The sequence below is a fragment of the Leptopilina boulardi genome, unplaced genomic scaffold (assembly GCF_019393585.1).
Source record: "Leptopilina boulardi isolate dan_hultmark-lab unplaced genomic scaffold, ZJU_Lbou_2.1 LbouV2_292, whole genome shotgun sequence".
Taxonomy (NCBI): domain Eukaryota; kingdom Metazoa; phylum Arthropoda; class Insecta; order Hymenoptera; family Figitidae; genus Leptopilina; species Leptopilina boulardi.
Window position 1 is genome coordinate 187,067 of NW_026137854.1, and position 10,293 is coordinate 197,359.

Genomic DNA, 10,293 nt, shown 5'->3' on the forward strand with positions numbered 1-10,293 from the left:
CTGCAAAAAAATTTTTGCACATTTTAGGTGATTATTTATTATTTACAAATTTATTCATTCGAAATTTATGTGAATTGACTCTACAAATGTCAATTAACCCTTCATATAACATTTCTTTTTAAAAATTAAGCCGTTTTTATGTTTTTTTCAACATTTACTCAATGTTTACCTAATGTCTACCCAGCTGGGTAAATCAAATCCGCCAAGGTTCACAGGATGGTCGCTTGCGAAGGTCGTAGATTGGTGCTCCGTTCAAACACGCATGGTATGCTGCAGCGGTTTTACAGGAATTCCAATCTTGTTCCTTTAAAAGAAGATAAGTATACTGTTCTTCATCTGCAATCAGGTAATCGTACTTTGATTTTATATAAGCCCTCCCTGTTCCATTTCCAATTACATTTCTTTGGATTTTTCCTTTGCTCTAACAAGATATTTTGTTGCAATATTTTGCAGTTCGTTTATTCTAGTAATCAAGTCTTTCAGATAGGATCCATAGGTTTCAAGATCAGGACCCCGTGGTAAGGAACTAGGTGCTCGTGCCACATGACTAATCACCAATTCATACGGAGTGAAATTTGTTGCCTCGTGAACAAACGTGTTATAATTAAACATGGCAAATGGGAGTAGACGATCCCAATCGTCAGAGTCCCTTGCATAATGTTTAATATAGTCCGTCAGTTCAATGTGGCTTCTTTCGAGAGCTCCGTTCATTTGTGGTCGATAGCCAGAGGTCGTAAGTTGTTTAACACCGAAAATCCTTTACATTTTTTTCATTAAAGAGCTTATGAAACTAGGACCTCTATCTGTAAGCACACATCGATATGCTCAAAATACGGAAAAGAGCTTAGTTGCCACAGCGTGGGCAATAGTTTTAGTCTCGATATTAGGGATAGGGACCGCGATGCAGTATTTGGAAAAATTATCCTGCATCGTGAGGATATGTCGATTCCCGTTTGGGGTTGTTCTCAATTTTTCTACTGTGTCTAATGATACCTTATCAAAAGGCATTGCTGGGGTGTCGGTAATCAACATAGGTTCCCTAGTGCGTGCTCTAACCAATTTGTTTTCAAAACAGCTTTTACATTCCCTAATATATTTCGTAATTTCGTTACGCATTCCGGGCCAGTAATATCGCTCACGAATTCTCCTATAAGTTTTTGTTATTCCGTTATGTCCACCAACTAGGCTCCAATGAAATTCGGAAATAATTTTATGACGCAATTCGACAGGAGGAACTTCGATTTTTCCGTGGCATAAAATGATGGTGACGTCACCACCGCGGAAAATTCCTGCGACAAGTTCCGACATTTTGTATTGGGGCAACGCGCCCAAAAGGTCTCCGCTATTTGCCATTCGACAGGATTTTTGTTTATTAGACTCGAGGGCCATTTTTAAATTTTTTTAACCCTGTATTTACGTCTTCCCAGCTGATCTGATCAAAGTGACGTTTTTTCACAATGATAGAATAGACCATATAATTGCCGCAAGGAGTAACGTAAACTTGTCTCTTGACAGGCCTACTATCGCGAATGTCTTGGAGGTCGATTTTTTCTGTGGCAATCAAAAGTTTCGAAATTGAATCTATAGGTTCACAGTCTTCAGAGATAAAATGGGCATAATTGTCTCGTTTGTACGTCAGGAATTGACTCTATTGGTTTATAACTATAGGAGAAATTTCACTTTTGGGGATGTTTGGTGTTTCAAACACACCCTCTTCGTCACTCGAGGGTTCAGTAGTAGAAGGGAAGGAAGGTGGATCACAATAAGGAACGTTCACACTTATAAACGAACTTGCTTGACGGGCCGCGACAGCAGCTGCTTCAATTTCCGAAGCATTATTGGTTTGTCGACCATTGTATCTCCGAGAAATATTAAAAGGGTGATTGGGTCCGAACCAGACTCCAATCCCGGCCCTGGGACTTAAACCTCTATTTTCGCAACATGCTCCATCCACATAAACATCAGTGTATGGATCAGGATTTTCATGGGTCCAAGGAACCGGTTTTTGAGTTGAGTCTTTATTTGGTTTTTGGATAGGATTCTTTATTGACGAAAGACTAGGGGGAAAATGAGGAAAGGCGCTGTGCTCCTTCCGAAACACGGGAGGATCGGACTCTTCGCCGTCATCTTCACTTTCTTCCTCTTCGTACGATGCTTCATTGGATAATGAAGCTGAGTCACTTTGAGTGGTGATTGCAGTAGCGCAGGTCCTTCATCGCTGCAAAAGACGTTTGGCAATACCACTCTTATCAGCATCGGTAAGAGTCAGCCCTGGGGGTGGCTTATAAGCCTCACTATCGTTTAGATCTTTAGCAATTGTTGATCCCTTGAGGTCTAGGGGCGGTTTCAACCCTGGGCTTTTTTCTTACAGAGGTAAGATCTGGAACCAGATATAGAACGCCTGTTGACTTGGCATTGGCGCTTGGCTTAATTCCTCTTGGTCTCTTGAGGATCTTTAATCCTGATCCAAACGCTACCCTAGTGATTGGCGGATCCGTTGATCCTTTCGGCTTTGTAATTTCTTGCATGGGCACACCCGTCCTTTTCGTTTCCTTGGAAGTGATGGGCGGTGCCCTTTTTATCGATCCCAAAGAAGGTTTTGTTCCTGTTTTTGGATTTACGGATTTCAATCCTTCTTTCAAACTATGAGTCCTTTTATGAAATCCAGCTGAAGTAGAGGGTTGTGGCGTATCCTTGGAGTTATTTTTGGGGCACTCAGGGTTCATTTGCGCATTATCTTCACTGCGTTTGGCGGAGGAGCGCGTTGTAATCATAAAAGTACGACAGAGTCTGGACTGTTTACCTGCTACATTCTCGTCCGAATTGGGAACCAATTCTTTCTTCCCCAATTGAGCTCCCGAATCGGACAAGGATGAATCGGACCAGTTAGATTCGGAATCAGTTCCCTGTTTCCTTTTATTTTCATTAAAAGAATTGTTCGGATAAAATTTATTTATTCAACATAAGGAACTTTATTTAAAATTGTAAAAAATAAAACTCCAAATTATAGTTCAAGAGAAATATAAAGTAACTTATTAAATGTAAATTTTAAGAAAAGGGGTTAACATAACATATAGCAAATTTAATAATGCACCAAATAAATCGCTCATACTTTAGATCTTTCACCATTCGCACGTAGATCCAGATCGATACTGCTCGTTACGTTCATATTCGCATAGATTATCATTCCAAAATCACGCTTGCGTATTACGCTATTAAATTTTGTGTTCTCTGACACTCGGCCATACTGACAATTAACTTGTTCTCAAGTTTCGAACATTATTAATATTTATTTAATTTTAATCGCTGTAAGAAATTTAATTATAATACAAAATCGTCGTATTGTTTTGGGCGTCGAACAACTCGTTTTTCACGAATTTCATTCATTTCACTCTCTGACAAACGTTTGATGGGTTGAGATTGCCTGTTAGGATAATTGTTTACATTTATCTTATCGTCGCTCGCTTCTTCATCTGAATTGAATAAGACCTCTTCGTCGGCTGTTGGTTTCCATAACTTTAGCTGAGTGGTAAGAGCTTTTGCAGCGTATCCAACGCCTCGAGAATCGGTTCGGAGATCTGCCACACCGTATGTGTCACCTGGGCAAATTTTTGTGATGACTAATGGACCTTTAAATTTTTTTTCTAGTTTAGTTGATTTATGTGTTTGTTCTGGTTGAACTTTCATGAATACAATTTCACCAATAGCGAATGTTTTCTTAAGAACTCTATTTTTGTCGTACCTGATTTTGTATCTCTGTTGTTTCTCCTGTATTTTTTTTGTTGCCTCCTCCTGGAGAAATTTCGGATCTGTATATATTTCTTCGTCATTTTGTGTTAATAATCTTAGAGGTCCTTCATCGTGGCGATTTATATATCTGTAGAGAAGTTGGAAAGGGGTCTTGGTTGTTGTTTTGTTGGGTGATTCATTTAGGTCTCTTTGAATCTTCTTTATGTGTTTATCCCAATCTCGTTCTTGATTGTTAGTGATATTTGCTTGAATGGCGGGAATTAACGTTTGGTTAGTTCGTTCTACCAAACCATTTGCTTGTGGGTGGCGGGGGGAATTAACTGTGTGTTTAATTCCATGTTTATTACAGAAATCGTTGAATTGATTGGAGGTGAAACACGTTCCGCGATCGGATATGATTCTACATGGTGCTCCGAAATCGAGAACAACATCTTTAAGAGTTTTGATTACATTTATGGCTTTCGTATCTCTTGACGGTTTGAGAATGACAAATTTGGTTAAAGTATCGGTTATTGTAAGGATATGAGTATTTCGTTTCGCTGTTGTTACAAATGGACCAAGGTGATCAACATGTATTTTGGCAAAAGGTCTTGATCCTGGTTTAATTGGGTGTTCACCTGGTTGCGGGCCTGTTTGTGTTTTCGTTAAAATACATTGTAGGTAATTTCGAATATGTTGACGCACATAACGATGTAATCCGGAAAAGAAATAGAATTCTTTTAATTTGGAAATAGTTCGATCTATACCAGAGTGGCATTGTAAGTAGTGAAAGCGGATTAAAATGCTTTTACGAAAAGAATTCGGTACGAAGTATAATAATTACAGGTTTGCTATTTGGAAATTCTACAATGTCCATTTTAATTAAATAAGTACAACCTATTTCTCGAATACTTTTTGCAACGCCTTGACGAAATTCATTTAAAATACCTACAATTTCATCGATGAATTCTTTAGGTTGATCTTCGTCTGTGATGATTTCTTCTGCGTAAACTGGTTCCCAATCCCAATTTTTTTGAGAAGCTCATAAGTGGGGGTAATATTAGCCTTAGCTAATGTCACTCCAGCATTTATTTGTTTTGGTTTCGAGTCGAAGTTCATGATAGGTACCAAATGGTCTGAGTTTTGGCCTACCACACTAATAAAATTCACTGAATAAGGGGGTATTACGACGTCACTTTTCACTGATAACTTTTCAACTAAGGCAGTTTTCACTAATATATTGGATAATCGTGCGTATTCACTATAGATAAACGTTAAATTGTTACCTTCTTTATGGTAGTCCACTAATTTTGAGTCAGTGTAAGACCTCCCGATCAACACATCAACAATTTGATTCACGTCCGGTACTACTATTAACCGAACACTAGATACCACTACTACGTCCACTGATACACTAGCGATGATATATCCTGGCCAATTTCTAATAAAATGCTGTGGTCCAAAACTCTTAAGAGCTATTTGTTCCTCGTGTATTTCAAATCTAAATTTGGATACCAGTGATGATTTGATAGTGCATTCTGCCGCTCCTGAGCAATTCCATGGGATGTGATCACAAGAATTTTTGATGATTGGAGCAATTTTATTGAAACCTTGTGAATATGTTCCTTTATTTGTACAGAAAAAAAGCCCACAAACAATTTTTCAAAATTTTCAAAAATTTTTGAGATATCCCTAATTAAAAATTTATGTCATTTTTTAAAAAAAACCGCATGTAACTTTTTTTCCTGTTATCCAAATGAGATTAATTTTTTTCAAATTTCTCACAAAAAGATGCTATTTTAAGAAAAATCAGGAAAAGAAGCAGGCGCAAAGCACCTACATATAGGGTTTCGTGGCTTTTTAAATTCAGATCAGAAGTTATTTGTACATAATAAATAATTTATAATTACATTATTTGCTAATTGCTAAGGTTGCTATGGTAATAGTTGTCATGGAAACGGTTGCCATGGTAATGGTTGCTATGGGAAGTGTTGCCATGGTAACGGTTGCTATGGAAACTGTTGCTATGGAAACGGTTGCTATGGAAACAGTTGTCTTGGTAACGGTTGCCATGGAAACGGTTGCTATGGGAACTGTTGCCATGGTAACGGTTGCTATGGAAACTGTTGCTATGGAAACGGTTGCTATGGAAACAGTTGTCTTGGTAACGGTTGCCATGGAAACGGTTGCCATGGTAATGGTTGCTATGGGAACTGTTGCCATGGTAACGGTTGCTATGGAAACGGTTGCCCTGGAAACAGTTGTCTTGGTAACGGTTGCCATGGAAACCATACGAGTGTACTACGGACAGACGGACGCCAAAGCGAAACTATAAGGCTTTCGGCCCTGGGCCACGAAACCCTAAAAAAATAGATCATGAAAAAAAAAATTTTGAATTCATTGTTTGAAAAAACTACCTATTTGATTAAAAAAAAAAAAATTTCTGCTTAATGCCTATGATGTTAAGAATAACTTCTTTAATTTTCATAATGGGACAGCAAGAACTTTGCGAGAAAAAAATCAAAACGTCCCGTGTGGCGCGACGGGACGCGCGCATCTTAGTTTTCACGTCCATTATATAGTATGAAAACTTGCAAATATCTCGAAAAGTACGAATTTTCGTAAAAAATGTTTAAGACAAAAGTTGTTCCCAACAAAAAGATCTACATATTTGAGACCAACAAATTGGGCCGGGGCCGAATGTTGTGCCATACAATTAAAAAAGTGTGATTCTCAAATAAGACCACTAATTTTCAGTATCAAATTCGTAATCCCTATGAAATTCTGCGTTCAGACATATTGTATAAGTGCCCAAAATATTGGTCCCAATGTCTGAGATTGGGTCCAACATTTTTTAACAAACAAATAAATAAATTTTAAAAAATCTTATCTTTGGGGTTTTTGGGAACAACTTTTGTCTTAAATTTTTTTTCGAAAATTCGTACTTTTCGAGATATTTGCAAGTTTCCATACTATATAATGGACGTGAAAACTAAGATGCGCGCGTCCCGTCGCGCCACACGGGACGTTTCAATTTTTTTCTCGCAAAGTTCTAGCTGTCCCATTTTGAAAATTAGGGAAGTTATTCTTAACATCATAGGCATTAAGCAGAAAAAAAATTTTTTAAATCAAATAGGTAGTTTTTTCAAACAATGAATTCAAAATTTTTTTTTCATGATCTATTTTTTTCTTAAAATAGCATCTTTTTGTGAGAAATTTGAAAAAAATTAATCTCATTTGGATAACAGGAAAAAAAGTTACATGCGGTTTTTTTTAAAAAATGACATAAATTTTTAATTAGAGATATCTCAAAAATTTTTGAAAAATTGTTTGTGGGCTTTTTTTCTGTACAAATAAAGGAACATATTCACAAGGTTTCAATAAAATTGCTCCAATCATCAAAAATTCTTGTGATCACATCCAATGGAATTGCTCTCCTGGATTAATAAGTGAAGTCATTTTTCGATCATTGATGAGTACTTGTTTTAAATATTTTTGTATGGTGTGATCTAGGTTATTATTATTTAGTTGATTAATTTCTTTTTGTTGAGATGTTTTGATATTGGTGCAGTGTCGTTGCGTGTAACCTTTTTCGTTACAGCTTAAGCGAATTTCGACTTTAGAAGGATCTGGACAATTTTTGGAAATGTGTCCATACTTGTTGCAGTTGTAGCATTTTGGTTCGCCGTCTGCATTTCGGACAGGGGGACGTTTATCGGAGTTCTTCGTAGTGGTGGATGAGCTTGTTCCATCTGCATTTTTCGGTTGATCTGTTGAAGTTTTTAGGGATTTTGTTGATTCGTTTTTATCGTCACGTAATCCTCGAATTCGCTCTACTCTTTGAAAATTCATTCGCTCGTATTCAATCATGTCGTGAAGAAGTTTATCTACATTTAAATGCTCTCTTGCTGCCATAGCATTACATAAATCTTTTGACCAGAGACCAATGAGAACTTGTTCCTTGGTATTCTGCATACCGAGATTTAAATCACGACACAATTTTATTTTGTTGTAATATGGGGATTCCACACTTCCCTCGAACGACCACGTCGGACCGACTTTTCGTTCCGAGAATAGCATGTCGCTCGCAATGAATGCAGGGGTGCCAACTTTGGTTAAGAGATCTATTTTGTGCGATGAATATTTATTTTTACAGTATAATGGCAATTGTATATTAAACAAAAATAATTACAGTGTTTTACGTCAAAATTAAAGGTGAGTATAATATTAATACTATTTATATATAATATGTTAACTGAATACATTATTAAAATCAAGTGTAATTTATTTTGTAAATAAAAACTTGTGTGTTACATGGGAACCATTATTATTAGTATTTATTATTTGCAGAATTATGTATTATTAAATGCATTACATATTATGTTCGATATGATGTGTTAAAATGTCTTTGGTTTAAATTCATAGCTGGTTTAGTTAATTGTGAACAATCGTGTCAATATCTAATATTCTTTTATCCCGTCCGTCGTTATAGGCTAAATAGATTTTCTCACCCAACGTACGTCTGAATGTTATCCTCAAGTAGTTACAGCGTGCTTATTTTTGATTAAGACTATAATAATGTCGATTATTTGTGTTTTGATGATATGTTTATCTTTCATTCAGTTGTGGAATGCATATTTACAATTGCAAAAAAAAGGAATGTTTATCGAAGATGGTGGGTTAAACCTCATCTTCGGGAAAATGTTAGAAGGCGGTATGGTGCATTTGCAACTCTATTTTCTTATTTTAAAGAATATGACGAAGAAGAATATTACAAACTGTTACACGTGACTGTTGACCAATTTAATGATTTGCACAAAGTATTAAAATCACGTTTGACAAAATGTAATATTCGCCGGAGATCAATACCATCGGAAATTCGTTTGGCAATGACATTGCAGTAAGTATTATAATTTTTTATTATTATATTATTTTTTAGTATTTTTAATCTATATTAATAAGATCAGACTTTTCTCTGTACATTGCTCAGATCTTGGAAATTCATATTTAATTTTTCATTTCAAGTAGTAAGAATTCCAAAAATTATGTGAAAAAAAATTATGTATGTGTGTATGTATGTATGTCTGTACGCAATATTTTGTCCGGGCATCACTTAAAAACGGCTGAACGGATTCAAGTGAAATTTGGCTGGCTGTTAGGTATTTTCGTAACTTAAATTTATAGCCATAGCCCATCAAAAAATATTAATATGGGCGAAAGTTATGGCACTTTTTCAAAAAATCCAAAATTTTTAAATTTTTTCCTTTTTTGACAGATTACTGTTAAACGTTTTGCATGCTAATTTTTGAGGTTTACAAATCGCATATTTAGAATTAGAATTGAAAAATAACCAGAAAATTTAAAATTGCTAAAAAAATTTTTTTTCTGTTGAAAGTTTTTGAGGTCATTTAATCTTATTTCAGCATTAAAATTAAAAAATATTTAAAGAGGTCAAGAAATTTGGAAAATATAAAATTTTAATATTTTTTATTTTTCTTTTAACTTTGTTAAAATTTTTGTAGCTAGATTTTTGAGGTCAATAAATCAAATTTTAACATTAGAATTTAGAAAAATAATTGAAAGTTTTAAAGTTGCAAAAATTAATAAAAACAAATTTTCTAATCTTGAAATTTATAAAATTGGTTAATTTTTATTTCTATCGAAAATTATTTTAAGTTTAACAAAATCACTTAAAAATTCGTATTTTATAAATTTTGATTCAACTTTTCGCTTATTTGAAAGTGATTAAATTTTAAACAGGAAGTTGAAATAAAATTTGTTTTTAAATATTGATCTACTTCTAACCAGTTATTTTGTTACATCGTATCATAACCGGGATATTACAAAAAAATGAAACTTTTTAAGATACAAAATATAAAAAATTAATAATGGTAATAAATTGAACTTAAATTTGGTTCAAGGGTAATTCTAGGGTCTTTGATTTAAAATTGGTGGTCAAAATGAAATTGCTCAGTGACTGAAAATGTCGAATTAAAATATTGGAGGGTCAAATAATCTTAAAATTAATATTGTATAATTAATTTTATTTTTCTTTGGTACTGGGGAATTCTTTTGGATGTTCAATTACAATTTTGTCATGAAAATTATAAAATTACGAATTAAAAACTTTTGAAAATGGGACAATATAAATTATTTCTTATTTATCCTACTTCGTAACGAACATATTAATAAATAAATTTATTTTAAAGTATAAATAATTTTAAGTAATGTAAAGACAAAAGTTTTAATTAATATATATAGGCTTTCAAAAACCCGTCGAAGACGGGTTCCACAGCTAGTATATTATATTATTATTATTATATATTATTCTTCAATCCTTTAAAACATAGTTTTATTAAGAATTTGAGATGTTAAAAAGTTGAAATTTTACCATTTCAAATTTCATTTATTTCGAGTCTTGAATTATAAAAATGTTCCTTTAAGTCACATTTTATCATATGTAGGAACATTTGGATAGAAATCGAGGATAGTTATTTATTTTCATCATAAAACGCAAAATAAGTCACATTTTATTAGAAATATGTCGAAAAAGTCTTACAATCG